Raw genomic sequence first — 20,277 nt, 5'->3', positions numbered from 1 at the left:
CATTTTCCATGTTGGTAATATTTTGTGGGAAGCAAATGTAAATTACCTTTAAAATTGAGCCATTGTATATATTTTGACAGGTGAATGTTTGATTATTTCATGAAAGTTTTTTGGTTCTCAGGCTTTTGGCTTATCTTGTTTTTGTGTGTTTGTCATTGAGCTGATTTAATTTATGGGTAGATATATAGGTGCAAATATGCAGATAAAATCAAGAGTTTTCTTTTTTGTGCTACTCTTAAGTAATCATTTTAAAATGATTCCTACCACTACCTGTAACCACCAGAGCCTTCGACCTGCTCTAAATCAGCTGAAAATTGCTCTCTCTAGATGTAGCCCAAGTTTTGAAGGCGCAAAAAATCTTATGTCGCTGTTGCATTTTTACATTGAAATGAATGTTTTAGGAGAACAGTTCTATAACAGCCTCCTGGTACCATCTATTTACCCTTACCCAGCATCATTCCTCATCAGACCGTGGGCAGATGGAATCTTGCAGGAGGTCAAAATACTCGTGAAAACCCAGAACTAGAGCCAGAGCTCTGATTCCCGCTCCGCAGAAATGTGTAGAGCAGGGTTTGAATCCTGCACCATTTGACTCGAGGCGAAAAGGTTTGATCCATGCTATTAACACTGGGGTAAGCTTGTCATTTTATTTATAAAAGTCAAGATATGCAAACATATAAGGAAAACGTGCAAATTAGGAACAGGAGTAGGCCATCCGGCCCCTCAAGCCCGCTCCACCATTTGATAAGCTCATGGCTGATCTGATTGTGGCCTCAACTCTACTTTCCTGTCTACCCCCAAGACCTCTTTGACCATTTGTAGCCAAAAACTTAAAGCATATGGGGTGATGTCAACCTACAATAATCTGAACAATGAGGTCTATTGAGGACACAGTTGTTGAGGGATAGGCTGAAAGTGAATGAAAACTCTTTAAAAAAAAATTAGTTTGGATATTGCTGCTGCATTTTAATTTGATGGACTTGTTTACCTGTGCCTGTAGATTTTAATGTCCTATTGCAGAGGAGTGTTGTTTGATTTGTATTTGCTTTAAGGTGAATTTCTCAGTCAGCAGTGCTGTAATTTGCACGAAAGAGAAAGGTTCAACTGTTGAGTGACGTTTTTAGCTTTCTAAAGTAAAGTGGGATTAAAATTAACTTCTGACCCAGTGCTGCAGAGACACACAATATCAACATTTATTCATATTTTTATAGAGTTACCCAGCCCACTGAAGCAGGCTCTCCACCCCCGCTTTTGGCCCTGACGGCGGGAACCTTGCTACCTGTGTCAAATTCAGCCTTAAGAATCTTGATGTCTTGTTACAAAAATGGTTTTGAAAGTACTGACTGGAATTAAGGGCATTATGTTTATTTACTGTTTTACAGTAAATCCAGATTTCTCTTGCACACTCCGCTCACTGCTTCCCTGGATTTAAGGGCATCATTATGTTTAATTGCTGAAATTTTGTTTTACAGTAAATCCAGGTTTCTCTTGCACACTCTGCTCACTGCTTCCCTGGATAGTCAATGTCATATATTCACTACCCTCCACATGAAGTTGTTGAATCTAAAGTTTTTGTACATTTTCCCTCCTAGCTTGAGCTAATTTTCAATAGTTCCAGAGTTTGTGGTGAATTCCAACATGAGTTCAGTTTATCTGTTCCCTTAACAATTGGCCGTTTTAGTATAATGGCTTTCAATTGTCAGCTGATAATGATTTCACCTGCTTGTGTGCCAAATAGAGTGAGTGATGGACCATCTACCAACCACTCCCAGTACTTCAGCTCATTGGGCCTTTGTGGAGTATTATACCACCAAAGTACAGGGTGGGCTAGAGACAGTAAACACACCATTTACTCTGCACAAACCTTCAACTGCTTGGGAATCTGTCTGTTTAGAGACAATAAAGTGAAATCTCTGGGAAAAAAAAACAACTGCTCTAAAACGGACTGTTAAATGCGGAGGCTGCTGCAAAACTCCTAACTTTCATTTGCACCAACTAAAAAAACTGTAACTTGCTGGGGAGATGAATCGTCTGCATTTTTATTAATATATTTTGTTTTGGATACAAAACATTTGTTTGCCTGTTGTTCTGCTTTTGTGATTTTTTAAATTAAAATTCTAAACAACTGTCCAGCCTTGAGGAAATCAGAGATTGAGTACTATGCTATGTTAGCCAAGACTGATGTGCATCACTACAGTGGCAACAACATTGAATAGGTACAGCTTGTGGTAAACACTAGAGTGTGCACACTTGCTATCATTGATTCCAGTTTCTGACACCATCAAGAGCTTGCCAGAGCAAATCAGTGAGAAATGAACGGCTGCGACTCGGAAATATTTTACAAAAAAATTTATTCTGTGAAAAGAAAAAAAGCACGATGCAGCATTTTTATGCCACAAGAGGCTCATAGTTGTACTTTCAAACTTTGATCCAATGTTCATGACATTGTTTTCTTGTAACATGCCAAAATCCGAAACAAGTTATTTCTGGAACAAGTTTTGGTCTCTTTTGTGCTTTCTGCTTGGCATGCTGTGATGGTTCTGTCATGACCCTGGGCCAGACTCCTAAATTTTTGGAAATATCTGGTTAGGGACCAGTAACCTTATGTTTAAAGGAGACAAAGTTTGAGATTCCAGGTACTTAGGGAGGTGGTGGTATTGTCACTGGACTGGTAATCCAGAGACCCAGGGGTGTAATGCTCTGGGGACCCGGGTTCGAATCCCACCATGGCAGATGGTGGAATTAAAAGCCTTATGATGATCATGAAACCATTGCCGATTGTCATATAAACCCATCTGGTTCACTAATGTCTTTTAGGGAAGGAAATATGCTGCCCTTACCTGGTCTGGCCTACGTGTGACTCCGGACCCACAGCTCTGTGATTGACTCTTAAATGCCCTCTGAACAGGGTAATTAGGGATGGGCAATATATGCTGGCCTAGCCAGCGATACGCACATCCCATCAACGAGTAAATAAAAAAAAGAATAAAGTCACATGATTCCATGTGAACAAACAAAATAAACTTTTCTGTACAAAGTCAGAAAAGTAAAACAATTTACAACATCTATCTTATACTCCAACATTCACAATTAGCATGAGGTGCATGTGAATTAACAGGCAAACTCTGGTTGAACACATTATACTGCACTATAATGGCAGATGCGACCAAGACAGATCTCACCGGTTTCTCAGCAACCCACCCAGATGTTGGTATCCACCAAGATACACAATCTTGTTAAAACTGTCTCCCTCACGAGGGACTTCCAACTTTTCATTTCCGAAGATCAAGTCCCTGAATTCCCTCAAAGCAGCTCCCACTTGGACTGTTTCAACAATGCTCATCTCCCAGGATTTCAGTCTTGCCTGCTGAGACTATGTCCCCCTGGATTTCCGAGTCTGCTCTTCAGCACAACGGAGGCTCTTCAGCCATGCTGAGCAGAATGCTACTGCTCCAAAGGGTTAACTTTGTCTTAACAGCCCGCAGCACGGAGTCACCAACCTTGTGTTGGCTTTCGGCTTTCCAGGGCCTCTCCCAAGCCCTCACTTCCTGGAGCCCGGCAACTACAAGCTTCTTTCTTTGTTCCTCTCCCTGGTGGTTCATCCTGATGGCCTCCTCCTGGTGGCTCCTTTCCAGGTTCTCTCTCTCAACCTTTCTTTGGTATCTCTCCCTGCCCCCTGCCCCAGGACTCTTCTTAATTATGGCGCTCCACTCCTGGGTTCTGTTATCTGGTTTTCGCTCTTTTTTTTACACGCAGGTGCCCTGGACATTTGAGGTCTTAGGCCGGGGGCAACGCTGAACTGCGCATGTGCATCCCGCTCCCGATTCGTGCACGTGCAGAAACTCCCGGGCATGTCGGAACTTGTAGTCCCAACCTCTGCTCGGAAATCAGACAAGTTCCTATTTCTTGACAGTTCATAACTGAATTGCCTTTTACAGTGGCTTATGTTAAGCTGTGTCGCTGAAAATTGCTGAATTTCTATCCACCATCTGGAATAATAAAAATGCGTTTAAGTAAGAATTTTTATTACGTGAACTCATTACTGACCCTTGACTTTGCTTTTGTTTTGATTCATTGTGACAGCTTTAACGGAACACTGTTGCCGTGACTCAATAATGTATCTCACTTTTTATTGAAATGTGCAGATACCACTCATACAGGAAATTGCATAAGCCTGTACTTCTTTTGTGGTGGGAAGCCCGACCTGATTGATTTCAACCACAGTACATGAAGCATCTGTAGGTTTTACTTGAAGCTGAAATTGAAAATCGCCATAATGTTTTTCTTAGAGTGGAACATTTTATTCTGTAGAATTTAATATTTTAGTAGGAGTTGAAATGAAACTGCTCCCTCTTCCCCATGAACTAAGCATGCTCTCCTATGAGAGTGAGGGGGCCATGATCTCTTATTTAGTTATCAGTGCCAGCAATCTGGTGACAGTGTTTTAATGGTTTTCTATGAAACATGAAAAACAATCACAATATTAGGAATCCTTACTGTGTTAACTTCAAGAGCTGCAATGCTCATTATCTCCCATCACCAAGAAAAAAAAGTTCAGAGTCACAGACACACGCAAAGACACATTTAACTTCCTGTCTTGAATTTTCTCATTCTTTCTGCTTTGTATTTTGGTGGTGGTTAATATTTTTACTGTTTTTAAGAATGCATTGTTAATCAAGTATAGTGGTGTCAAGACTTGCATTTGAACCAATCATAATTCTTGTTCATTTGCTTTGGTTCTTTTATGAATAATTTTACTTAAACCATTATGACTTGTGACATCATCGTTTAAATAAACACACTTTCACAAAGCCTTAAGTATAGTGTGTAATTGCTCATAGACTGCAAATTGTTGAGCAATGTATTACATTAAACAAATGCTGATAGTGAAATATGTTAATCTACAAAACATTGCATTATTTATTTGAACTCAATTAGATTCAAATGTGATTGATTAATCCAGTTCATTTAGCCATTTTTCTCCATTTAGGACTAGGGATGACAGTGAGGTTTGACAGTTCCAAGAACAAACGCAGACCAGATCTTTTTGAGCCTGAGCTGTTCAGTGTTGTCACTCAACACAACTGAAAAATGAAGGATGTTCCATTGTTAAAAACAAAAAACTGCGGATGCTGGAAATCCAAAACGAAAACAGAAACAGAAATACCTGGAAAAACTCAGCAGGTCTGGCAGCATCGGCGGAGAAGAGTACAGTTGACGTTTCGAGTCCTCATGACCCTTCAACGTTCCATTGTTGTTTGCCATGCTGCTTTTAAATCCAATGCCAATTTTGTGGAATTAGTGAACTTCAAAAAAGGCATGAGCCCTTCTGAGGAATTTGCACTGGACCTGACTCTTTGCTGCAAGGACTTGGAAGAACTTTGATTAAGTGATTTGAATTTGCTTAAAGGAAATGGAGGTATGGAAATGCTGCACGGTCACAGTATTAAAACCTGTTCAACCAGCTGCACAAGTAAGATACTTTTGAAACAAAGACAGAAAATGCTGGAAAAACTCAGCAAGCCTAACAGCATCTGTGGAGAGAAAAACAGAGTTAACGTTTTGAGTCCGTGTGACTTTCTTCAGAGCTTTTGAATTTTGCACATTATCTTAGACTAGCACATTGTGCAATGTATTGACATAATTCCTGAAATGCCTACAAGATGTCCTCTGAATACCTTGCATTACTTATTGCGAAAACTTATTAATTGAAGGATTGTAGCCAAGTAAGTTTTACAGGACTAGATTGCTGGTTAGGGACAAGGGTATGTAAAAAGAGACTATGAAGTTTTGATCTGGTGCAGATTTGCATGGTCCTCAACTTGTCAATAGTTAATCATTTAAGTTGCGTATCCTTGTTTGTACATTGTGTTTAACTCTTGTGACTGTCATTATGTCCTATACAATGCAGTGATGTTGACCATTTCTAATCTAACTTGGACTTGAGTATTTTATCAGTCAGTGTTATGACACAGCCAATGGTAAATGCTGAGTTTGTTTAAATCCCAAAGGGAAACTTGAAACAACTGCAACTTGTTTTGCTATTTGTATAAATTTCGAGATGCATGCCTTGAATTCAGTAGTAATAAGACCTCCAAGTCTTAGCGGTTTTTACAAAACTAGATTAAATATTTATTAATGAGAAATGATTTTAAGCACATACATATGTCTACAAATTACTACTATAATAACTTCTAAATCCCCTAATTAATCTAACCTCCAGTTACACTTTCATTAAGGCAACAGTAAGACACACATTTTAAAAGACACAGGTAAAATGACACACAATACCCTGAAGCAGTCGAATTCAAAGTTAGTTTTCTTAACTTCAGTTCTTTGAAGATGGCAGCCTGCGGCATAGATGCTGAAGGCTTTTTACACTTGTTAGGTCTTAAAATGTCTGCCCTTACACACAGCCTTTGCTCCTTTATACATATTTTCCCCATTGAATTCAAATATCCATTGTTTCACTATGTCTTTGGACTTTACCTTTCTGATCATAAAAATTTAGCATAGTACCCATTTTACCAGTAATCCTTGGGAAAAATAAACAAGTTGTTCCTGAACTTCACCTGGCTAGGTGACACATTTCACCCCTCCTTTGAATTCAATCTGGTCTGGTTTATTTAAAAATGCAAATGTCCTTTTACACCTTACATTCTAAACTTCCCCCATGTTTACCATGTTTATATCAAAGTCTTCAGACCAGCTGCCTTTAATCCAATTAAGTCTCTCTTATGCACGCCTGCGCGTGCGCGCGCACACACACACACACACACACACACACACAGCTATTTTAAATTAATTCCAATAACATTATATCATACTGATATATATATTATATATCAGTATGATTAGTGGGGAGAATTGGTATCTGAAATAGGATGAGTTAAATTGCGGAATTATTAGGTTTGCTTTTATTCTGTTCACATTTTCATTCTGAAACTGAAGCACTTCCCATTTCCAGTGGAAAATATTTTGAAAATGACTTGTTTCAGATCATTGTAAAGTATATTTTCAGATCTGTCATATCTCAGCATTTTTGATTTTTTTTTCTCCATGGAAAGGATTGAGTCCTGTTTAAGGATTGTATTGTAAAGCAAACAATTTCAAGCACGTTTTATGTGCTGCATTGAACATGAGTGAAAACAACATGGACCAGTTTATAGAACTTGCAATTGATAGAACCACTGTCTATTGTCTTGCCTCATCTTAGGTCTGTTAACCAGGATGGCCCCCTATCACCTTGAGGACATCTCTCTTTTTTTTCGATATGTCACCACATGACTGGAGGAGAGGTTTTATTAACCATCCTTTTGGGGAACCTTGCTGCCAGGGGGAAATTGGCCCCTTGGCTCTCCCTCTGGCAGGAAAGTCACAAGGTGGATGGATTTGGAACAGAGCTGAAAGACCCTATTCTTGATGACACTGAAGTTGTTTGTAACCGACAAGTTTTTGTTTGGCAAGTTAGGATGCAGTGTTCCCTGAAAGTGTTCTTCTTTCTCCACCCCTGTTGACAAAATTTGATGGGTTCCTCAACACCATTTAAGAAGTCACTGCTGCAAACTAGTTTGGGTGAAGTTAGATGGGACCAGCTTTTTCCATGACCACCTTAATGAATATAAATGAGATGTCCACAGAACAACTAGCTGAGTGCTAGAGTTTAAAAATAATGTTGCATATCTCATTTCAGGTACAGCAAGAGAAAAGTATGCTTCATTTCATGGAATTTTGATTTGGAAGATAGTAGCTAGTCACAGTTTGCACAATTAGAGGTTGAAAATCATATTCATTTTTCCAGGATTCTACAATGTGCATTGTATGTGGCTGGAGTTGTCTAATTATTAATCCATGCAGTAAATCGGTATTTTGATCCCGGTATTTGTTGTGTGGACTAATAGGACCTTGGAACAATGTTATTCTTGATGTAAAATTAGCTTACTTGTTGTGTTAAAGTTAGCCTGGTGACTTGTGCTAGTGTGGACTTAAGGTTTGTGACAGATGACAGTTCCTTGGAGAAAGAATTTGCACAGCATGCTGACTGAAGATGGGGTATTTGTTAATTTGATTAATTAGTAGATGAAAATAGGTTTCAAAACTAATTCCATGGTGTAGAACTTTTAAGTAAAAAATCCTCAAAGGGAATGTACCAGAATTGGAATGTATTCAGAGATATGGAAGATAGTAGTATTTTGTTAATCTGTGCATAAATAAATAATGCTGCAGATCCTATATATTGCCTTTATAGAGAGAGCTTGATTATAAATAGAAGCGTGGTTACATTTTGATGGGTATAGAATATTTCGATGTCAATAAATTTCGGTTTGGCAAAGAACCTAATGCCAGACTATTATAATTTGGCAATTATTTTATTTAAGCAAAATGCAGAGACACTCATGTCCCAAAAATGAAAAAAGAAAATTGTTCTTGGTGTCATGTAACAGAGCATAGTTGAGTCATCATAATATTGTCCCATTTAGATGTGGGGAAAAAAATAATGGCGACATTGAGAATCACTGACTGGAACTGTAAAATGAGAACACTGATCTTGTTATTGGATGGATCTTTAGTCCCACATAATGCTGGCTGTGTATTACATCACATTACTACTTTCAGAATGTGTGTAAATTGGAGGTGTAAATTATAGTAGGATGTGATGTGGGATGACTTTCCTGTCACTCCCTAATGTTCCTATCTGACTCAGTGGTGTATAGTTCACCACATACTGTTGATCTGTCAGGTCTCTAAGTTTATACAGCTGCAGGTCATGGAACTTAATTTCCTCTCTGGAGGAGCAAGTGCAGTGATGTCAGCGAATTGATATCCTATCTTGAGACAGACCCTAATGTCTGTTGGGAGATGGCCCCATTCGGCATCTAATGTGACTGTTAATTTTATTTGAGGTTTTATGCATAGTATCACAGGCTGATTTTTCTACCAGAATCATTTGTAAAGGAAGCTAATTATCCAAGTTAAGTTAATTCTGCCATTTCGAATGAATGAATGAATACTCAATTTTATTTTTGCATGTTATGTTTCTGAATAATCCTGAATTTCACAACTGATTTACAGGTTTTTAAGGCACCTCTTTTGAAACAATTTGGGAGTAAAAATTTTAGTTATGAATTGGGAGTTTGGTGACAGGAATAAGTTGATGACCAACCTTTGTATTTGGACCCATTGAAACATTTTTAATCTTGTGCAAAAACATTTGATGGTGTACATCATTGGGTTACAGTAGTGAAACTGTGTATGAAGAGGATTGTTGCAGAACTGAAACTAGTGAGTATTGTTGCTTTCAGGTTGCAGCTAATAAATTGGAGAAGTAGGCTTATCATGGACAAGGTGAAAGGTCAGCTAAAATAATTAATGTTTGGATTTTAGCACACTCTGATCCTTGTCTTTACAAGAGGGATGCTTGTGAAGGTTTTCATTAAATTATAAAGCTAAGTTGAAGTGAGTGTTGTGTGAGTAAGTTTTGAAAATGAAAGATCAGCTATAAGGAATCATTATTACTATCTGTCAATGCATTTTATAAAAAATCAGATGGAGACCATTTGACCAGCTGGCCAGAATAACTGACTGTGGTTGGATTACTTAGTGAATGTGTTCCAGGATAACTAATGTTTCTGTTGTAATGTGGCCAATAGGAAAACTTTTTAAAGGCAAGCTGTGAAAGCGCTTCATGGCAATTCTTGAGATGTGCATGCTGACAGTTGCTCGTGCTGGCAGATTATTCCTTTCGGAGAGATACAGCAGTATACATGAGAATGTTAATAGAATGCTTATGGCTGAAAATTTTTGACTTGCCCATTTCCTCAACTGTGTGGCTGTAGCTGACAAGCGGAGTTTGTGGGTTGTATGGAATATTAGAAATCACCATCTCTCGATGTCCAAACTGTTGCCTTGGGGACAGCAGAATCTATTGGAAAAGGATCACTGTCTCTCCATCAGCAGCCCCCCCTGCCCCCATAAGCTCCGGTCACCACAGGTCCTCTCCCCCTGCCCGGCCTCTCCACCGTCACCCCAATACCCCTTCATCGAACCCCACCTCCCCCCACCAAGCCTCACATATCCTTTCTGCCCTAAGACCCCCAAAGCTTACCTGGTCCTGGACTCCTGGGACTTAGGCTCTGGGCACTGCTTGCTGTACCAATCCTGTGCACTGCAGCTTCTGGTGCTGCAGGATCTAGAGAGAATCAGATTGGCTGGCAGTTCTCCGAGACGGTACTTCCTTCCGAGTGAGAGGCTGAAGACCCGCTTCCAGCCAATTAATGCTGCTTGGAGCGTAAAATGGCTGCGGGGCAGGCAGTATCAGCAGGGATGTGTTCCCCACTGACCCTTTGGATGGCAGGAAAACAAACCCCTCCGCCCAAAGATGGCAAGGTTTGACTGTTTCTCTGACCTGTGTTTCTGTACAGCAAGGGCCTCAACACTGAGCCCTGTGGAACACCACTGGAAACCCTTTTCCATTCGCAAAAACATCCATTGACCATTACCTTTTGTATGCTGTCACTGAGCCAATTTTGGATCCAACCTGCCACCTTCCCCTGTATCCCATGAGATTTCAACTTTAAACAAATAATTTCCTGTTCTAGTCGTACGACTAAAGTGAATAACTTTACACTTCACTACATTATACTCCATTTGTCATCTTGTTCCCCATTCACTTAACCTGTTTATATCTCTTTGCAGCCTCTCTGTGCCCTCCCCTGAGCTTACCTTCCCACCTAGCTTGGTATCATCAGCAAACTTTGATATATTACACTCTGTCTCTTCATCTAAGTCATTAATAAAGACTATGAATAGATGAGGCCCCAGCACTGATTCATGCGGCACTCCACTATTCACTGCTTGCTAACTTGAAAAAGCTATCTTTAATGCCCACTCTCTGCTTTCTATTCATTAACCAACCCTCTGTCCATGCAAATATATGACTCCCAACTCCATGAGCCCATATCTTGCCAATTAACCTTTTGTGTAGCATCTTGTCGAATGCCTTTTGGGAATCCAGGTACACTACATCTATTAGTTTCCCTTTATCTACCCTATTAGTTACATCCTGAAAAAATCCAATAAATTTATCAAACATGATTTCCCTTAAATAAAACCATTCGACTTGTTCTAATCATACCATGCTTTTCTATGTGCATTGTTAAGACTGCTTTAAGAATAGATTCTAGCGTTTTCTGAACAATTGATGTTAGGCTACCTGGCCTGTAGTTCCCTGTTTTCTCCCTGCCTCCTTTCGTGAAAAGATATGTAATATTTGCCAACTTCCAGTCTAATGGGACCGTTCCTGAACCTAAGGAAATTTGGAAAACCATAGCCAGCACATTGACTATCTCTGCAGCTATATCTTTTGGAATGTGAGGGTGTAGGCCATCAGGTCCCAGGGATTTGTTGGATTTTAGTCTCTGAAGTTTCTCCAGTACTTGTTCTCTGCTGATATTAATTTCCTCATATTTTACCCCAAGGTTAGTGTCTATTTCTGGTATGTAATTTGTTTCTTCTACTACGAAGACAGACACAAAATATCTGTTCAATGCTTCTGTCATATCCTCATTCCCCAGGATAATTTCTTCTCTGCTTATAAGGGACCAATGAATGTTTACTTGAGCTACTCTTTTCCTTTTTATATGTTTATGAAAGCTCTTACAACCTGTTTTTATATTTCTGGCTCATTTACTGTCATTCTGTTTTTTTCTCTTTTTATCAACTTTTTGGTGGCCCTCTGGTGGTTTCTAAAACACTCCCAATCCTCAAACTGGCTACTGTTTTTTTTGCAACATTGCAAGTGTCTTGAACTGCTGAGCTGTGTGAAATTTTCCTCTCTTGGCAACGAGAAGTTTCAATTTGTTATTTTTGTAACTAAAGATCTTTCCTGTATTAATTTTGCGCATTAGTGATGGTTAAATCACATTGAGCTGGATGTACTGAATGGCACAAAAAAGTATATTTCAAAATATAGTCATTGACACTTGCATGAATGATATACTTGGAAGCAGCTACAAATCAAAAGCATCACTGATTCTGCAATAGATATTTCCTTCTGTTGTCCAAAGTAAAAGTATTGCATCTCTTCCATTACTGTTGAGAATAATTTAAATTCTTTTCAATAACATTTGAATCTTGCTTTTGTATTATTTGTGGTAACTGATATCTAATAAAAGCTGTTTCAAGGTGCAATATCGAATATATTTCTGTTTTGTCTATTTTTTTTGAGTTGCTAAGATCACCAGGCTAAGTGAACTCCACGACAGCTTGCTTTTGAAAGATAGATAATTAACATCTGTTCGTGGAATAATATGGTGGGGTGTGGGGACAGCATCCCCCGTCCCCAGAAACCACGTTGGAGTGGCGCTGACATGCTCCACACTGACCCGCCCTGCAGACATAAAGCGCTGCGGGGTGGACTAATGGGCTGAGTGGAACTTTCGCCCCTCATTGGGGCGGAGGTCCTGTGTTCTGGCTGGCAGCTCCATCAGTCTCGGCAGCGCCAAGAAGGTGTCAGTGGCAGCTGCTGGGCCTACAGGAAAAGAGGAGGATCAAGACCCATGGCTCCCCAGAGCAGGTAAATCTTGGGCTGGGAGGGTTTGGTTTGGTTGGGTAGAGGCGGGTGAGGGGGAGTTGGGGGTGAGGGACTGGATTTAAGGAAGGCAACAGGTAGGAAGGAAGGGGGTTTTGACCTAAGGAGGGCTGACCCATGATTGGCCAAAGGAAGCCCCCCGAAGAATGACACCCCCCCCTTCCTGCCCTTTAAACATTTAAGTTTAAAAAAGGGATTCCTGCTCCCGCCTTGCAGCCCATGCCAAACGTTTTGTGGCGTGGGCAGTGTATTACCAGGGTCAATTGGCTTGAAAACAAGCCTAATTAACCCTTAATTATTAATTTAAATATGGTGGGCGGACCATATAAAAATACAATATGCAGTACTGTAAATGTAAATAAATTTTTAAAAAATTACTCACCTGGTTTCAGATTGACCAGGCTCCATTTAGTGGCAGAATGTGGTTGGTGCAGGTAGCAGCTGAATAAGTCCCAGGACTTAAGTGCGAGCTGAGGGCAGAAACAGGAATGAGGGGAAAGAGGAGCAGCTGAATAAGTACCCGGTGGTGGCAATGGACACCCGTGTCTTTAAAAGCAAGACTGGAGGGCGGGGATGGGAGTGGGGCGAAGAGGGTCTTCAGGACCAAGGGCAATTGTGAGACCGAGGGGGAAAGGAGCAGCTGAAGAATCCCTGATAGTGGCAATGGACACTGGGGCCTTTAAAAATAAGAATGGAGGGTGAGAACAGGAGCTGGCGGAGGATGGTGGAAAAGGACTTCAGGGCAGGAGCGGAAATACTGGGGAGAATGTGATGTGTGCATGCAGAGCACAACAGGAGCTCTATGGAAAACAATGTTAAAGTGAACCTTGTAACTCTGAACGGATATATTGTCCCTATTTTCTTAAGATGTTAAAGCAAAATAATGTTAACTGAGTGAATGTTAAGCAGAAATTTACTGTTTTCTTTGCTGAAAAGAGGGACATGTTGCTGAAGCTTTCTATCTTGATGAAGAGCTTTGACAACATGTTTCTCTTTTCAGCAATATTCAAGTTCTGTCCTACCAAGTGACTGCTGGTTTGTTTATGTTTTATGCATTTTAGAAACAGTCAATGCTAGTTGGAAATGCAGCGCCATTAATGTTGTTTACCCTGAATAGTCATGACAACCTGGCTGTGTCTCAATAATGGCTACAACAATCGGTTGTTAATTGTATTTTAATTGTATGCAGATGGTGGGCATTAGCTGAAGATTCACTTGAACTTGAATAAATAGACACAGGCTGAAACTGTGGTTAAAAACAAAAAAACTGCGGATGCTGGAAATCCAAAACAAAAACAGAAATACCTGGAAAAACTCAGCAGGTCTGGCAGCATCGGTGGAGAAGAACAAAGTTGACGTTTCGAGTCCTCATAACCCTTCAACAGAACTTTTGAACAACAGTTCAAAACAACAAAACAACAGTTCTGTTGAAGGGTCATGAGGACTCGAAACGTCAACTTTGTTCTTCTCCTCCGATGCTGCCAGACCTGCTGAGTTTTTCCAGGTATTTCTGAAACTGTGGTTGTTGCGTTAGGTGATGCATGCTTGTCGAGCATAACTCTGTAACTGAATGCTTGCAAGAGTGTGTAAAGATTGGCTCCAGTTCTATTCTTCTTCAACTGGCTTTTTGGGATATGGTAACAGTGACATAAATTAGAGTTTGGGCTCAACTCTTTCTCTTTAGCCTGCACAGAAATTGCAAATTTTAAAAGTATTATGTGCTACAAGGAGGATCCTAGTTGGTTGATTGTGTTACAAGCTTATAATGCTAAAGAAATAATGAAGATATAAATTTACATCTGTTACTTGATAAGAATGTAGAGGAAACAAAAGGGCATAAGCCAGGAAATTAATGGCAAGTTAGTTGTCACTTGGTTGTGTATAAATTTCTAGAATCTAAAATAGAGATGAAATAGAGGCCACTTTGAGGCCCAGGCTCATCAGATACAGTCAACATGAAGTGGCAAACGTAAGTTAAGTTTTGAGGAAGTCATATAGTATATAAAGGAAATGCATTGGATGCTACATATGTGAATTGCCAGATTGCTTTGTGTTGAGGCACCAATTAAAAGACTTGTTAGGGTAATTAAGGCAATAGAGTGACTTGAATAGAAAGGTGGCTTGGGGATAGAAAGCAAAGAAATGAGGTGAAAGGATTTTTTTTCAGTTGTAGGCTTTGGGTAGTGTTATGCCACAAATCTGTGTTGGACCTATTTGTTTCCCTTGTTATGTAAGTTAATTTAACTTGGGCATGAAGATGGAAATTTGCTGTTCATATGACCTGGCAACATTCAGGATGCTTGCAGAAAGGTGGATAGGTTAGTGGAATGGGCTTGAAAATGGCAGAAGAAATTCAGTGCAGAGCTGTGTCAAGTAATATATTCTGGTGACAGATGGCAGAGAAAGTGACTGAAGTGGAAAAATATCCTAAATGGTAAGATTATGGTATGAAAGATCAGAAATGAGGGTATAAAAACATAACACAAAAGCAAAACACTGTGGACGATGGAAATCTGTAATAAAAAAACAAAAATGCTGGAAATACTCAGCAGGTCTGGCAGAATCTGTGGAGAGAGGTCAATGACCTATCACAGCCCACTAAATAAGCAGGTAAGTGGGTTTACTCAAGGCACTGGTTGGCATATTGATAATTGGGAGTTTTGCAGATTGGAACTTATAACTAGAAGAATGAAGGGGAAGTTAGCTTTTTTGCACAGTTAATAGAACATGGAAAGCTTTGGCATAAGCCTTTATTGAGTCAAGAATATAAAATAATTTAAAATTGATTAATCTTAGTGATACTTTTTTCTCTGATTGAATAATGGTTTTGGTGCACAGCAAAAGCGGAGAGGTGGACATAATACAGGAAGTAAAATAATTTAGATGTGGAACCTGGAAAGTGTGGGCATATTTTTTTTAAACTGACTTCTGAACATAGCAGAAATACGGCCCCTGGAACCTGCTCTGCAATCAGTATGATCGTGGCTGACCCTCGGCCTCGATTCCACTTTCTCGCCTGCTCCCCATTTGCCTTGATTCCCTGAAATAGCAAAAAAGGGTCTACCTCAGCCATAAATATATTCAATGGTGGAGCACCCACAGCCCTCTGGGGTAGTGAATTCCAAAGATTCACATCCCTTTGTGTGAAGAAATTTCTCCTCATTTCAGTCCTAAATGATTGGCCCTCTTGTGCTGATACGATGTCTCCGTGTTCTAGATTCCCCAGTCAGGGAGAAACAACCTCAGGGTAGACACAATCAAGTCCTTTCAGAATCTTATCTGTTTTAATGAGATCAGGTCTCATTCTCTAAACTCCAGAGATTGTAGGCCAAATTTACTCAGCCTCTCATCACAGGATATTCTTCCTTAAATATGGTGCTGGATTTTTCTTGGTAGAAGCGCCCTGACAGACTCGAAATTTGTCCTTGGAGTGAGGATGGGGGTGCGGGCGGGAGCTGCTCCCTCTCTCCTGCCCCACAATATTATCTCATATTCTCCATGCCAAATCATAGAACTTGCATGCCTATTCATCCATTATACATTCTGTACAGAACCAATGGATCCTATAGTAACAATGCTATGTGTGGAAATGCTTACAAACATTCTTTCATGATTTTCTTTTTTTAAAAAAGAGCTATTATTGCTACAACCATATAAAAGTGTCAATCAACCAGACCTTTAAAGTATCAATAATAGAAGCTATAAGCATGTGACACCTCATTATCTTGTGCAAATAACAGCTGTACTGGCTGAGAGCCCAGTCTTCCATAAAAGGTTTTACTTTGTTGACACAGCTGGGGTAAAGAGGAAACTTTGCCTGAATGACAATTTTATAGTCTCTCTCATTTTTCTGTGATCACTTTTATCAATGGTTCGATATCTATTTGCACAAGAGGTGTCAAGTGCTTATAGCTTCTGTTATTGATACTTTAAAGATGCTGAGAGGATGTTTCCTCTCATGGAAATCTGGAATTAGGGGGCACAATTTTAAAATACGAGGTCTCCCAATTAAGACAGAGCTGAGGAGGAATTTCTTCCTGAAAGTGTTTGGAATTCTCTTCCCCAAGGAGCAATGGAGGCTGGGTCATTGGATATATTCAAGGCTGAGTTAGATAGTTTTTTGATTTACAAGGAAGTCAAGGATTATGAGGAGCAGGCAGGAAAGTGGAGTTAAGCCATAATCAGATCAGCTATGAACTTATTGAATGGTGGAGCAGGCTCGAGGGGGTGAATGGCCTACTCCTGTTCTATTTATGCTCCTATGTTTAGCCTCTTATGTTTCTCCAGTATTTTTTCTCTGCTCATATTAATTACCTTAAGTTCTTCACTCTTATTGGCCTCTAGGGGTGACCCTCCATTTCTGGTATATAATTTGTCTTCCACTGTGAAGACTGGCAAAAAATATTTGTTCAATGTCTTTGCCATTTCCTATTTCTCCTGCCTCTGTACCTGAGGAACCAGCACTTACTTTAGCTAATCTCTTCATGTTTATATACTTGTAAAAACTTTGACAATCTGTTTTTATGTTCCTGGCGAGTTTACTCTCATATTTTTTCCCTTTTAATCAACTTTTTGGCAGCACTTTGCTTGTTTCTAAAACATTCCCAACCTTCTTGTTTGTTCTTATCCTTCACAACATTATAAGCCTCTCCTTTAATCTAATCCTATCTTTAACTTCCTTAATGAGCCAGATGGATCTTTTTTGATGAATTTTTGTTTTTTAATGGAATGTATATTTGTTGAACATCTTGAATTGTTTCTTTAAATGTTTGCCATTATTTATTTACCACCCATATCTTTTAGTTTATTTACCCAATTAACCTTAGCCAGTTCTCACCTTATGCCTATGTTATTGGCTTTCTTTAAGTTTAAGATCCTGGCTTGGGACTGAGTGTGTCACTTTCAAACTTAATATGGAACATAGTTATATAATGGCTTTTTCCTAGTGGATCCTTTACTATGAAATTACAAATTAAACCTGTCTACTGCTCAATTAGATCTAAAATAGTTTTATCCCTTGTTGTTTCCACAATGCATTGTTCCAGGAAACTGTCATGAAAGCATTCTATAAACCTATCTTTCAAACCACCTTTGCTAATTTGATTTGGGCCAGTCCATATGAAGATTTAAGCCTCTTACAATTATTGGATTGTCTTTGTTACAATGATAAATATTGCTTGGTTAACTGCTATTAGGAGGGCAATAAACTATTTTTAAACTCGACCCATTTTGATTGTACTTTCTGATTTTCTGAGTTAAAATCCTTTTTCACTGCTGTACTTTTGTCACCATTTACTATCAGGACTATTTTTGCATTCTGCCTGTCTTTTCGAAATGTTGTGTACCTTGGAATATTTATTTTCTAACCTTGATCACCTTGTAACCGTGTCTTTGTAATGGCGATTAGATCTACACCATTTATCTCTCTTTGTGTCGCAGGTTCACTTATCTGTTTGTGAATGCTTCACACATTCAGATAAAGGGCCTTTAATTTTTTTTTACAACTATTCTGTGCATGGATCTGACTCGCTGATGCATGTTTACATTAAATTCTCTGTTCCTTCCTGTCCTATTTTGCTTGTTCATACCCAAATCACTATGCTGTTCTATTTACTGTACTTTTTAGATTTCCAAATCTCCCTTCATCTGAACCCTGGCCAGCTTTTCATTCAAAGCCATGTCCCACAGCATTAGCTATGTGATTTGCCAGGATGCAAATCTCAGCTTGGTTTAAGTGGAGTCCATCCCAAAGCAACAGCTTCCTTTTACCCAAGTACTGTTGCCAGTGCCGTTGAATGGAAATTCCTTCTCATACCACTCTGAGCCACCTGTTTAATTTTCTAATCTGTTTGACCCTATGCCATTGGTGCATGGCCCAGGTAGCAAACCAGAGATTTTGTTTTAATCTGGACCCTAAATCAAACTCTCAGCAGAACATCATTCCAGTTCCACTTGTGTCATTGGAGCACAACAACTGGATCCTCCCCCCCCACTCACTCCAAGGTTGTCACCAGCCACAAGGAGATGTCCTCCACCTGGGTAGGTAACACAACTTTCAGAACTCCCAGTTGCAGCCACATAGAGCAGTATCTTTCCACAGACTATTCTTTCCCCTATCACTACTATGTTCCTTGTCACACCCCTACTTGAATGGCATCTGACATCATGGTGCCATAGTCAGTTTGCTCATCCACCCTGCATTCCTTGTTATCATTCACACAAGTGGCAATTGTCTCTTACCTATTGGTCAAAGTGGAGGGCTGAGTTTCCTTTATCACTATATACTTGATCCCCATTCTTGCCTGACTCAGTCACACCCTCCCTGTCCCTGACCATTGACCTTCCCTAACGTTCTACTAAACCTTTAGGGGTATGACTGCCTCCCAGAACAAAGTATCCAGGTAACTCTCCTCCACCCTGATGGCCTGCAATGCCTGTGGTTCAGACTCCGGCTTAGCAACTCTGAGACAATGTTGCTCAAGCTGCAAGAACTGCTGCACATATGGTTCTCGAGGACAGAAGATGCAGACTCCCACATGTTGCAGTTATGGCACACCACCTGCCCTGCCATGACTCTCTAACCCTATTTATTTGATCACTTTGCAAAGTTAGTAATAAGTCATCTGAAGTAATAAGTTACAATCTCCTAGCTTGAAGGCAAAAATAACGCTCTTAAGTTACTGGCAATAAAGCAAAAGAATAAAGAGTAGCATCTCCTTTTTCTACACCATTTTCTCACTAGTACCAAATTGCTGCCTTGTCACTCTGTTCTTTAAGCACTCCCAGGTCACTCTGTGCTTCCCCACTCGTATGGAGTTAAGTCATATAAGTTGTGATTGTGTTGGCTGAGGATTGGACTGTAATGGGTCAGAAGAGATGGTGAGCAAGCCATCTGAGTGTGGGATGGAACTTGTGGCTGGAGAATATATGAAATATGTGCATAGAGAGATTTGAAAAGGAGTACAGATCTCTGGTACACAGTTCTAAGTGAAAAAGTGCTTAATAGGTGTGGGCCCATTACATGGAACTGTGCAGAAATTGGCACAAAACTATCTTACTTGCCATAAGGACAAGGGATTTTAGAAATGACTTGTCACAATAGTGCAGTGAAAGTACTTCCATAAGAGGGTTAAGGGACATTGTTTGGAGTAGGACCACTTTTTCTTGGCATTTGGCCCATTCCATTTTTGATATGTGAATATTTGATGTTAATTGTGGGTGTCTAAACTTGTAGCTGTTCCAATTCTAAGCACTGACATCCTTGCTTTGAGTACAAATAATTCCTCCAAAAAATTTGGACAAATAACCTTTTGAAGATAGTCAATGTAAACAGTTGTTCACTATATCACATATGGTAAATTCCATTTTGCATTCATAAATAATTCATTGCTCAAGCTCACTTCACTATTTAAATGACATGAAAATAAATTCTGGCACCTCAGTTGCCCAGCTGCTTTTACAGTTGAAAGTAATGATCGCAGTTAATTCCATGCGATAAAAACTGATGGTGCATTTTTGCAGTATTTCAAGAATATAACTGTAGATATGTTTGGAGCAATGCAGTAAGACTGCTTATGTCTGCAAAGCTTTATTGATAGATAACAATGAATCACAGAGGAATGGACATAGTTCTTGTTCTTTGTTTCAGCATGCCTGTGTAAAACCATTTAGGTGGATGTGTTGCATAC

The 20,277-nt window shown here is 39.7% G+C and overlaps 1 protein-coding gene across 9 annotated transcripts in view; it reads left to right on the top strand.

The window, feature by feature from the left end:
- atrnl1b (attractin-like 1b) overlaps positions 1 to 20,277 on the top strand; it is a 1,047,255-nt gene that overhangs the window by 62,426 nt on the left and 964,552 nt on the right. The window lies entirely within an intron of this gene.

Source organism: Cetorhinus maximus, chromosome 20 (genome assembly GCF_964194155.1).
Source record: "Cetorhinus maximus chromosome 20, sCetMax3.hap1.1, whole genome shotgun sequence".
NCBI classification, from domain to species: Eukaryota; Metazoa; Chordata; class Chondrichthyes; order Lamniformes; family Cetorhinidae; genus Cetorhinus; species Cetorhinus maximus.
The sequence above is the reverse complement of the archived record's forward strand: the minus strand, read 5'-3'. Positions and strand labels throughout refer to the sequence as shown.